The 12,678-nt window shown below is 46.4% G+C and overlaps 1 protein-coding gene across 4 annotated transcripts in view; it reads right to left on the bottom strand.

The window, feature by feature from the left end:
- TBCD (tubulin folding cofactor D) overlaps window positions 1–12,678 on the bottom strand; it is a 2,839,019-nt gene that overhangs the window by 875,801 nt on the left and 1,950,540 nt on the right. The gene's annotated exons all lie outside the window — the stretch shown is intronic.

The following is a 12,678-nucleotide window of genomic DNA, read 5'->3' as shown; positions in this document are numbered from 1 at the left end:
TACCCCGCATTGTTTGAATCCAAAAGTGATGGCCCTTCCTTCCTTGGCCATCTGAACAAAGATTCCTCTGGGACTGCTACTGAGAACACCCTCAGATTTCTCATAGGTAACAAATGTGAAAGCTATAAGGAACCTTCCAGGAATGTATAGACTTAGGCCTACACAATTTCAAGAGGGTCTCCCACCCAGAGAAAATCTTCCAACACTTCTGTAAAAGTTCATCATTGACGCTGCTGACCAGAGAACAGAGCGCATGTGTCCCTTTCTTCACTCTCCCTCCAAAGGGGCTTACCAACACCACCTCTCATGAGGACACCTTGCATTCCTTCTGGTTTGCACTTGTTTTGTGTCATATGCTCACAGGTCCTTGGCATGGAAAAGTGCCAGACAGCAGTTTTTGAGTTCCAGTCCGTACATGGCAAATAAAACAATAAAGACATGAAATAAACATTGCTTAAAACCAACAATTAGTCAACATAAAGTACAACTGAAATGAGGCTGAGGTTAGAAAGACTGTTCAAACAGGAATAAGAAACAGTTGGTCATCCTGAAATTCACTTTAAGCACAACCTATTTAAGACATACGAAAATTATCTGAACCCGCTCCAACTTGATCAAAATGGTGTGCTCTTGGGCAAATCAATTTATTTTTCTGGTTTTCGGTTGGATTAGCTGCTGAAAGTAAAAGGCCTGCAAACTAAGGCTAACACCAGAATAAAGTGTTTTTATGAAATCCAAACTATGGTCAATAGAAGAGAGATGTCTTTTTTTGTGGCTAAACTGCAAGCTTTGGAACCAGAACATCTGGATTCTAATTCTGGCTTCTCCTTCAGACCAAAACTGTGTGATCTTGAGCATGCAACTTTTTTCTTTGTGTATTGCAGTTTCCTTATGTGCCAAATGTGGGGATGCTTAGACTCGAATGGAAAAACATGCAGTGGGTTGGAAGAAGGAGTCGGATACAAGGAGGACATTTAACTTGAGTTTTGAATGAAATTATATCAGAAATGCCCATCTTTCCCTATTTCTAGAGGGATCACCCTACCTATCTAAATCAACTAAAGGTGCTCGTCTACTGTAAGGAAGTAAACTGTAAGTCCTCAGTCCCCAACCTAATTCTATCTGACCCTACCACTATTAAGAATAACTCAAATATAGGCCAAAAGAATGTCCATCTTCTCCTGGTTGTTCGTCAAAGAGGCTTCCTCTTTGTATGGGTGTCTCATCTCTTCATTTGTCCTTTTTTTATAGAATATAGATTTTCTAGAGTTATTTGGTCTATTAGTCTCTTGATATTTGCTTCATGTATTCGGGTAGCTCTTCCCATATGCTTATGGCTTTTGTACTTTCCTTCTTAACGGCTTTACAATAGCGCTTCTTGGGATATCTCTGGAGTCTATGGTTTTCACTTAGGTATTGCTTGTATCCTTTTGATTCAATCTATCCATTATTTCGTTTATTTAGTTTATCGTTGTTCAAATCATTAGTTCCCCACTCTTGGTTTTTCAGGCCATGTTCCCATGACATCCTTGGTTCTTCAAATCTCGTTCTCCAGAGAGTTCTCCCTTCTTCCCAGGTTATTTCCTTCCACTTTTTATCTATTTCCCAACCATTGTTGTTTGTCATAGTCTGTACAGCTTAGTAGTTTTTCCAATGTTAATTTACTGTTTGACTTCGAGACTCCTTTCTCCTCCCACTACTTAGCTTCAGTGGCTTACCGCCTCTCCCGCTCTCCCCAGTGCCTTTTTCCTTGTAGACGAACGTTGTGGGGTTCGGTACAGCTTCTGGTACTCTGCTTCTCCCATTTTCGTCTTGGTCTCGCGCTTCGTCCTGGAGCTCTGATCACTCTTAGGTACCAAGTTCCTAAGTGGCACTTCTCTGTGACTGCAGTAGAATCTTTCTCGTTCTGGGACACTCTCTGGTACTCGGTTATCTGTGATACTTCTCGAAGTCCGCCCGCATACGCGGACGGTAGGGAGTGTCAAGGTTCCCAAAACCCAGAGTTTTGGTGTTGTTGTCTTGGCCTTTCATACACCACGCTGTCGGTGTGGTCATGCCACCACCTTGTACGGGTTGCGCCTTCCCGAATCGGCAACGGTTCTCCCGTTGCTGTACTCGTCTGATTTCCGGCATCTCTCTCCTTGGCTTCTAACCTCTCCTGAAGTCATGGGTCCTTCTGCTTCGTTCTGCTCCACCTCTACAAAGCGTTAACACGTCAGAAGGCTTCCCCTGTCTATCCTGCACTCCCTTCCCATAAGATTCACTCGTCCCAGTTATATGTACGTCTCTATTTAAAGAGACATTTCCTTTTTCTATGCATTGCTGTTTTGTTTTCAGATTGTCAGTAGTCCAAAATAAGGATGACAGATTAGTCTATACAGCAGGCAGACCCAAATAGGCAGAAAGGGTATTGGGTTTAGGGAGTTCCTCATTAGTAAGGGAGTCCTTGTTCCCAAAGGAGGAGTCACTCCCATTGAGGTCCCACTTGCCCATAGCCCTAGAGAGTGTCTTGCAAAACAGGTTCCCCTCCCTAGCTTCCAAGGGGGTGGCTCCCCCCTGGGGAGAAGTGGAGACTACCCTCGATTCATCACAACTATTATAAATGTGCCACATAAAGTTTACAAACATTGGACAGGAGAGGAAACAGGCCAGATGCAGCCTCGCAACAAAGTTCACAATGTTGGAAGTAGAAGATCCAGGTTCCAATCCAGGTTTTCCCATTTAACTAAAACTACTTGACCTTGGGTGACTCAATGGGCAACTCAATGAACACTTGTATAACATGCACAATTTCTCAAACATTACTGTGTAAGAGAGGCATGATATGATGACAAAATCACAGACTTTGGAAGCAGAAACACTGGATCATAATGAGCAGCATCATTTTGGGGCAGCATCTGCTACACCTATTTCTGCTTTCCATTTGTGTGGATTGCTTTACGATCTACTTTATAACAGTGCAAATTTAACCATCTGATTACTGAGCTGTTAAATGTCATTCAGTTAACTTTTGGAAGTTTTGATAGGAGCTGATGCCCTTAATAAATTAATGTTTCTGAATGTGCTGTCTCCGAATTGTCTTAAAAAGTATACACTGGCTATCATCGGGGTGTAGAATCAATTGATGTCCCAACCTATCAGGTTATTGGGAGGGTGAAGTATTTTTAGGTGCATCTTCTCTAACACTTATTATTTTGGTAGAATAATGACACCGATCTTAATCCTGCTTCCCCTACTTGCCCAAAAACAAATTACTTACCTCTAGGGTAATGTTCTTTCTCATAGAAGACCCTCAAACGGAAACTTCATCTTAAATATATGTCTATCTCAAGAGCCAGGTTCCATGTTGGCCCCGCTTAGCAGCATTATTCTCCCTACACTAGGTGCAACATCAGGAACAGTATATATGGGGCTGGCGTGCCCCATAACTTCTGTTGTGCCCTTTTCCACTAGTAACCAGTCACTGATGAACCGCAAAACAGAAGAGGTGTATGAGCTGTCCGCCAAGAGTGGCAGGTTGGGGGATGATGAGGAATCTGTGGGAGGAACATCCATCAAAAAGAACAGGACTCCCACAGCAGTATGAAAATCTTGACAAGAGCGGAGAGCGAGTCGCTGCAACTTAAACTAAAAAACTCTGGAGGAGTTCTCGACCAAAGCAATCATCCTTCCCAGGAGGAGAATACAAGCAGTAATGTTTGGCAAACACGTGCAGTGAGGCCCACATTGCTGCTTGGCAAATGTTTAAGACAGTAACCTCCACTCTGCAGGACAGAGATCGCAGAAACGTCTCTGGTTTCGAGACGCTCAGGCACATCCTTAAAAGCCAGATAGTAGCATTTTGAGATGCAAAGGAGGATCCACCTTCACATGGTCCATTTAGTCATAGTCCTGCCCGCACAAGCACAGGCATAACCCACAAGCTGGTCTTTTTTCCTGATGTCCCTCTCCTGAGAGACATAGTAGCTGCGCGCGTGTGCTGGGTTGATCTAATCACTCCTCTGCCTTAGAAGGATGGGGTGGAAAAAAACAGACAAGAAGATCGATCTTTTCAGAGAGATGACATTCTGAGACCACTTTTGGGAGGGAGGAAGGTCACACTCTCAATGTCACCCTGTCTTTGGAGAAAGCTGAATAAGGAAGTTTACAGGAAATGCCTCAAACTCACTCACCATCCAGCAGAACTGATGGCCATCAGGAAGATTACCTTAAGGCTTAGCAATCTAATAGAACAATCATCCAGGGGCTCAAACAGAGAACCCAGAAGAAATGCTAACACCAAATTAAAATCTCATTCCGGGAAGAACAAACTGGCATGGGGGAAACTGATTGCGCAATCCCAGTTAAAACTGCATAACTGTAGGGATTGTAAAGAAAAAGCCCTGCTGAGAGGACCGTTTAAAAAAGAGGTAGCAGCTAGGTACCCCTTTGCAGTAATAATCTGCAGACCCAATCAGGCCAAAGACAGTAGAACATCCAGGACAGAGGATAAAGGACATGAAATAAGATCCACATCCCTTTCCCGGCACAAGTTGAAAATGCACGTAATCTACAAGCATACACGTACTTAGCAGCAGGTCTGTGGGCTTAGAAGATCTGGGGTGTCATCTCACAAGTACCACTCCTTGTATCTCAGCTTCTCAGTAGCCACAAATGAAAGTTCAAGCTGGTGATGTTCAGGTAGAGGACCCGTCCCTCTGACTGAGAGAGGAGGTCCACTCTCTTTGAAAGGTAGACTGGAAGGTCCAGCAACCCTTCTCAGTCCAGTCAAGAGCAATCAAGATCAATGTGGTCTTGAACAGGCCAGTCTCCTGAGCTGAGAAACAAGCGGAATGAGAGGAATGGGTAGGAACGCATAAAGGAGGTTGAATGTCCACTGAATCATCAATGCGTTTCCAACAACTTATTGGTGAGGAAATTCCCTGGAGCAATGTAACTCTCACCTCCTGTTCACATTGGAAGCAAAGAGATCCATTTGAGCAGTTCCCCAGCAGGAGAAAATCTACTCCAGAACTTCCTGGCATAGCTCCCACTCGTGGGTGGCTGAAGTCTGTCTGATCAAGGCATCTGCCATGACATTCTCTCTCCTGGCAAGATGGGCAGCCATCGGAGAGATGTCGCTCTCCAGAGCCACAGTTGCATTTCTTCTCTGTAAAATGGCAAGGAAGCCACAACACATTGTTTGATGAGGTAGTGCATTACCAATTTGTTGTCAGTAAGCATCAGCACAAAGTTCCCTTTCACAGAAAGGAGGAAGGTGACTAGGGCCAACTTGATCGCCCTCGGCTCCTACAAAATGATGTGCTCCTGAGGCTCAGAGGAAGACCACAGTCTGCTCACAGTCAGGCCTGACAGGTAATTGATCCAACCAATCAGGGACGCACCTGTGACTATCGTCAGCAGAGGCCATGTTTGATGGAACGCCATGCCTTTTTGAAGATTTCCTCTCAAGGACCACCTTGCAAGTTCTCATGTCACTTAACTCGATACCTGGAGATGATCTGACATGTGTCCTTGAAACAGCGATCACTGGCAATGGCGTATCCATTATAGCAACCTCATGCTTAGCCAGACCACCATAATCCAGTAGGACATGCAGGAACCATCTGAGAGATGTTAACCACTCAATCCAAGGCAGAAAGGCTCTGCATAGGTGAGTATCCAAGACTGCCCAAATAAATCTGAGGGACAAGAACAGCAAAGCATGGGACTTTTGGAAGTTCAAGGAAAGCCCAAGCTTTGCAATTGAGTCAACGTCTGGTCTGGGGAGCAAGCACGGACAAGCCAGTCGTCCAGGTGGGGAAAGATGCAAGCGCCTTCTCTCCTGAGGCAAGCTACTACCACTGCCAGCAGCTTGGTGAAAACCTAGAGTGCCGAATAAAGGCCTAATAGAAGGACTCCCACACAACTAACATCAGGTAATTCCTGTGCTTTCGATGACTGGGCATCTAGCTGGATCCAATCCTTTCTCTCAAAGAGAACAACAATGGTCTTTGCACCTACAGCTTCGGCTGAACCAGTACCCATCCATTGTTGAGTCCCTCAGGGTTTGTTTCACCCACGCTCTACAACATTTTCACAAAGCTCCTCTTTGATCTTGTTCCTGGCATGGGTGTCATCTACACGAATTACGCAGATGACACACAAGTCCTCATTACGCTCACTGGCTGCTATGACGAGGACTCCAAAATGTTAAATGAAATTTACCTCGAAATTCAGGCATGGATGGCTGCCCACCAGCCTCTGTCTGAACAATGACAAGACAGAGCTTATGGTAATCTGCTCTCAAGCTTGCCTAAATAGACTTGACAAACGCTACAAGACTTTTAACATTGATGGGACAGTCATTAAAGTGACCAATGAGGTCAAAACTTTAGGTGTCTACCTAGACTCCACGCTCTCCCTTAAAAGACAAGTCAGTACCACAGCCTTAACAACAGCTTATACCAACAAACTTCTCAATGCCTGCAAACCATACCTATCTACTAACAGCTGCCTCACACTTGCCAGGGCATTAATCCTATCCAAGTTGGACTACCGCAACCCTCTATTCTAAAGGCTCCACCGAACGCAATCTGAATAAATTGCAAGTCCTCCAGAACAATGCACTCAGATCCGCCTTAAATATCCCATGTTCCAATCACATCTCAGCCACTAGACGGGATCTACACTGGCTCCCAGTGTGTGATAGAATCTCACTATGTACACTGGTCATCACACACAAATGTCTCTCAAACACAGCAGCTAAATATCTGGCTGACAAATTCTCCAGGAACCAACAATCCAGACCCACAAGATCCTTCTACTCACAATGTCTCAACATCCCCAAGTACAAACTGAAATCTGCATGCGGATCTAGCTTCCCTGTGCTCGCTGCGAAGTGCTGGAACGCTCTTCCCACAGCCATCAGGGCTGAACCATCCTTCTGGTCCATTAGAGCTAAAGTGACAGCCTGCCTCCTCGCCCAGCAACATTAAACCTTCCCATCAGTGCTTCCTTCCCCTCGCCGTCACCACCCTGGTATGCCGGATTCCCAAGTCTGGCTTGTACCCCATTACTGGAGTTCTACCCCCTTCTGCAGGCCTGTTGACCTCTTCGCAACCTTGACTTATCATTATGTAACCATGCAGGCTTATGGTCCTTTTTCGCAACCCTTGTCGACCTTTAGGTAACAACATAGGTGTGTGGGCCTTTGGTAACTGCTGTTGACCACCTGTTCAGCCAATTGTGAATTGCTCCTCAGCAGCTGCTCCCCTTCTGTAATTATTTTTTGATGTAGGTACGTTGACCAATTTGTAACCCATGTCAACAAGCCACCTGTCCATTGTCTCTATCTGTATGTACTGGTAACAATCACCTATGTTCAAGCACCCATATACCTCAGGGTTAGGTGTGCTCTACAAATAATAAACTAAACTAATCTGGAGGTGGGCATCCTGGAGGTCCAGTGACATCAACCAGTCCTGCAGATTGGAGGCTTGGATGATCTGGGCTACAGTTACCATGTTGAATTTGTCCTTTGGCAGGTACAAATTCAGAATTCTCAGATCGAGTATTGGGTGCAAGCCCCCTTCTTTCTTTGGAGCAAGAAATTACATTGGGTAACACCCTTGCCTCGTTCCAAGCATGGAACTAGTACTATTACAGTCTGCGAGAGAAGCTGGATATGATATGGAATTCATAACGCGCCTGTACACAAGTGTTTCTAGGCATGACAAGACAAGGAGGGGGAAACCAAGGGAGGACAACGATCTTAATAGGCCTTGTGCCATTCAGACCGCGCAAGTGCGATGGGGTCCTGTGGCAAAGTAGCGGTCTAAGGAAAGTGGTCTGAAGGACACTGAATGAAAGGGAGACAAACCCAATTTGAAAACCAATTTGAAAACCTTCTGCAGCAAACAGGGAAATTCTCCCTCCTACAGTGGACTTGTGGCAGAACTCCTCAGAGAGGATTTTCACCGTGGGTGGCCAAGGGGACAGTGGCTGCTGCTGTTCCACCTCTAGGACAACTCCAACTTTACCTCTTGAGAAGTGTCTGTCCTGCAGTCACCCAGGACCAACCTGACCTCTTCCACAGGGGCGAAGGGGGCAAAAGGATGAAAGTCTGACCCATTGTGGAAGGCACAGAGGGTTGTCGCACCACTAAACCCAAAGACTTTGCTGTCACTGTGTAGGTCTGGAACCGTCGTAGGGTGCAGTCAACTTTGGCCCCAAACAGGTTCTGGTTAGTGCCACAGGGAATATTTAGTAGCTTTGCCTGTACATCTTGTGCAAAACACAATGTACTCATCCATGAGTGATGTCGCACCAGTGTACTCATGTCCAAGAAGCATCCAACACAGTCAGCTGTGTGTCACGACCAGATTGTAAGATCTGGTGGGAAGCCACTGTGCCATTGACAGAAAACCTTCTCTCAAATACACCTCAGGAAAGTGTTCCGCTGCATTGGCCACCACGGACCAAAAACTGAAATGGGTGCCTGAGGCAAATATTTTTTTTCCCAATCGTCAAGTCTCTTTCACACTCTGTGAGGTGGTATAGATTGCAGCAGCAGAACAATGGTCTGGAGGGCCAGAGGTAAAGGTTAAATCGTCCAGCCGTCACCTCTTTTGTTTTGCTTATTTTTTTATTTGCATTTATAAAGCGCACAGCTGCCCTGGGGCATTGTGGCACTGTAACAAGCGAGCTTACTTGGCATAGAAAAACAGCTTAGTCAACTCGAGTGGGATGGGTATGCCCACACATGGGTCCGTGTGTGCTGGGCCTAGAGACCCAAGCTACTCCTCACTGATCAGGCCCAACGTGGCTGAAACATATCTGGAGCTGCTTGTGGTCTCATGTAGAAGGGATGTGACCAAGCAGTTCGGGCTGGACTGCCCCTTTTGGAGAAAGACCAAGCCTGATTTGCATATGGTCTTTTCCCTTTTGTAATGGCTTGGCAGGGGAATAGCAATGGTCTGGAGGGTTGCCCACAGCGATGCCGGAGTTTAAGGTTAATTCTAAACCTTCCAGCCATCACCTCTTTTGTTTTGCTTAGGTGGTTGTTGGGCAGAATCCTGTGCAGTTCCCTTGGGGACCACTGCAAAAAGATTAAGACTACAGGAGTAAGCAGTAAACCCAATCGGTAGCAGTCTGTACCACCCAGATTTACCTGGTAGCTGTGGCTGAGCAGTCAGACTTCTCTCAAGAAGAGTTAGGCAGTATACAGAGGATACACAATAGGGCCAAAAACACAGCAGAACAAGTAAACACTGACCAGAGCTTTGTATCAAAACTATATAATTATTTAACACACACTTTATAAAAATACACTAGCACTATTAATCAAAAGCAAGTTCCAACACAATCAGAGGTATTTACACCTCCCTTAGCAATTACTAGACAAGTCTAAGTTAAAACACCACTTTTTGTCAAAACAGAGGTGAGCGCGTGACTTAGATGGCACTCCAATAATTAGGTTAAAGGGAGAGAAAAAGGCAGGTCATAAAAATAAAACAGTTCCCAACACCTTTAAGAGACAAAATCAAGTTACTGAAGGCAGGGTATACTGTAGAGCCAAAGTTCATAGGCCAGGCCCACTTTGAAAGGAGCAAGGCGAAATCTGCCCAAGATCACACGGTTTAGCAATGCATTCAAGTTTTTGTAGAAATGTTCAAAAGAGGTTGGGGTGGTTCAAAAGACAAAGTTAGAAGGTCTGGGGGCCAACCCAGTTGGTAAGCCAAGGATTTAAGGGTCACCTTGGGCAAACCGAAGAAAGGGAGGCCAGGTAGAACAGTACCTTAAAGAGTGAGGAATCTCCAGCGGTGGCAGTTGTTCCTGGCAGCGGATGCAGTTCGTGGTGTCGACCAGGGGATGAGAGGATCTCGTCGAGGAGGAAACTTGGAGTCGTTGCACTGCCCAGGGAAGAAACCAGCCGCAGAGTTTGTCGGTGAAAAGGTGCGTTCCTGGTATTTGCGGTCACAGAGGATGAAACTTGGCTATCCGGCCCCGGGGTGCTTGGCACGGGCGATTCGACCAAGAGACGTCCTGAAAGGCAAAATGGTGAACTGGTTGATCCCACCAGCTCAGAGGGAGAAGACTCTTCCAGCAGAAGATCTCCTCTTGTCGTCGGGAAAGTGCTGAGGTCGTTGCAGCAGGGCTCCACCGGTGGTGTCGTCGTTGCAGATGGCTCAGCTTCTTCGGATTTCTTAGGTCCTGTGGCGACTTCCGAAGTTCCAGTCCCAAAAGCCCTGCTTTTATGCAGAAAAACCGCCATTCAACAGCCTAGCTGTCACTCAAACATGCTAAGTGGTGAGCCAGGGGGCTCACCACTGGCCCAATCAGAACAGAGTGCGACTTGAGTTGCTAAGGCAACGCAGTCCAGGGTGCCAATTCCCCCACCAGTTGGAGGGCTTCTGTGGAGAAGCCCGCCAAAAGGTTGGAGTTACAGAGACGGACACAAACGCCATTTTAGGAAAGAGTTCTGTCAAAAAGACCCAACCGGTGATTTAATATTAAATAAATAAACCGGCCGTATCTTTAACATTGCACCAAAAAGTGGTGCATTTAAAATCAATGGGAAAATCCCAGGTGGAATATTTTGTGTGATGACCACTGCCACCAGTCAGAAACTTGATAAGGGGGGACTGGACAGTGCCCCCTTGGAAACAGACCCAGGGGCAATCGAATTAACCCCTTCCAGTCCTTCCAAAATATGATGGTTTGTACTGGTTCTGTTCACAATTTTGGACTAGTAAAGTCAATGGTGACTTTACATGCCCTGGGAGACAGTAGTCAGTCCCAGGGTATGGAGTCTATGTTTGGGGGTCACTATGACACCCCTGTGTTACTGCACGGAGGGTGCTGTGTAACACATACACAAAAAATAGATGATACCCTATGGAGTAAAAGACCCCATTGCCCATAAGTACACAAAAAGTCAGAGACATACCTCAAATCATGCCTAAGACTGGGAGGAAAAGAGTCTCACTCTTAGCAGGAGAAAAAAACAAACCCCAAAAAATCCAGCAAAGCTGCTGGGGGACTCACTAGGTTTGGGAAATTAGCCTTATAAGAGAATTCTCCCTAACAGTGGTATGGATGGAAAGGTGGATGTCTTAAAGTTTGCAGTCTGTACCACCAAACTCTCATGGGAGGACAAAAAGGCTAGATCTGATGGAGCCAGAAAATGTTTTCTTGCCAGCTCCCTGTTGACTGCAGGTGTAGAGGCTGGCCTTTCTCCACACCTCCAGCACCAGAGCTTCTACAGCTATGTTGAATGGTAGCAAGGCCCTTTGTCCAAAATGTCCCTCAACTCAAATTGGAATTTTGTTCTGGACAGGGCAGATCACCCCAGCGTATCAGCAACCTTGGTCATCATCCTCTGGAAGGATGTCCGAGCTCTACCTCGAGAGCTGCTGGGAGGATATGCAGCTCAGGGGAGGTGTCAAGATCACTGGACTCTTGCAAGTCTGAGGCTAGTCCGGGTAGAATTCCTTTGAGAAGTCCCTTTCCTTTCTGGAGTCGCTGGCCACTCTCGGCATAGATCTGGCTCATTTATGTCATAAATGGGTTTATCAGAAGAGAGGCGTACTCCTGAGGGCCTCTGGTGCCCTTGGCGCTTATTACATTGAAGAGAAGGGCGGGACCGGCGTTGAGGCCTCTATGCTTGAAGCCTGTGCTTGCCAGTGCCAGGAGACATCACCCTTGGGTTCCAGTCCCGTCCACGTAAGCGTACGGCAGCATTTCCCTACAGGCACCCTGCCTGTCTGCTGCATCTCAGTGAGTCCTATTAAAGCTGGTGGCCCAGTCAGCACCAAAGCCGTCGATGCTGAAGCCTTTGCGAAGATGTCAAGCATTTTCAATCGGAAGTTCTCCCGTTCCTCCAGGGTAGAGGATTGGCTGGGAGATGGTACCTGTGGCGCCGCTTCCAGTCTCTGGAGCGAGGACTCCCCTTTGTCGAGGATGATGGAGAACAATGAGAAGAACCGTCTGGGGAGAGAGACCCTAGTGGTGGTGCTGCTGCTGGTCTTTTTTTTGCTGGAACCTTACCTTCGATACGCACTCTGGGCTGTGCGTCCGCACCCAAATCCTTGTGGCGGTAGATGAAGAGTTTAGCAGCCCTTTCCCAGAGGGCCATTGGATTCATGTATTGGCAAATGCGATGGAGATCCGACACTGATCACCTGCCGGCAGTAATCCACACAAGGTTTCAAACCTGAGGCCTTAACAGGGTCGGGCATTTTTTCATTGACTGAAGTAGCTTGTACTTGAAGTTAGCAAAGCGCCTGAAAAGAATACACCTGAGGTCAAGGGGCAGGCATGTCCCTGACATGTCCAATGCAGGGCACGTAGAGGTGTCAGGCAGAGCCGACACGATCTGTCCTGCATCCCCTGGTGGCAGAAAGGTTTCCGAAGATCAGCTGCGCCCGGATAGGATAACACAGATGAGGAATCTGTGGGAGGAAGGAATCCATTAGAAGTACAAGTCTTCCGTGCAATTGAAAGATTGGGCATATGAAAACCAGATGGTGTCCATGTGAGAAAAGATCAGCTACATATTCGGTTAACAAAGCCCAGTTATAGAAGGTTAAGTGGACAATTTAAAAACTGATACAAGAATTGGATGCCTTTTACAATATTTATATTTTTTGAGGTCCCAGACTCTAAAACTGGACATAATGGTGAGACTAATTTTCA

The sequence above is a fragment of the Ambystoma mexicanum genome, chromosome 3q (genome assembly GCF_040938575.1).
Source record: "Ambystoma mexicanum isolate Mex_15411 chromosome 3q, UKY_AmexF1_1, whole genome shotgun sequence".
Taxonomy (NCBI): Eukaryota; Metazoa; Chordata; class Amphibia; order Caudata; family Ambystomatidae; genus Ambystoma; species Ambystoma mexicanum.
This window is presented reverse-complemented; position numbering and strand designations above follow the sequence as displayed.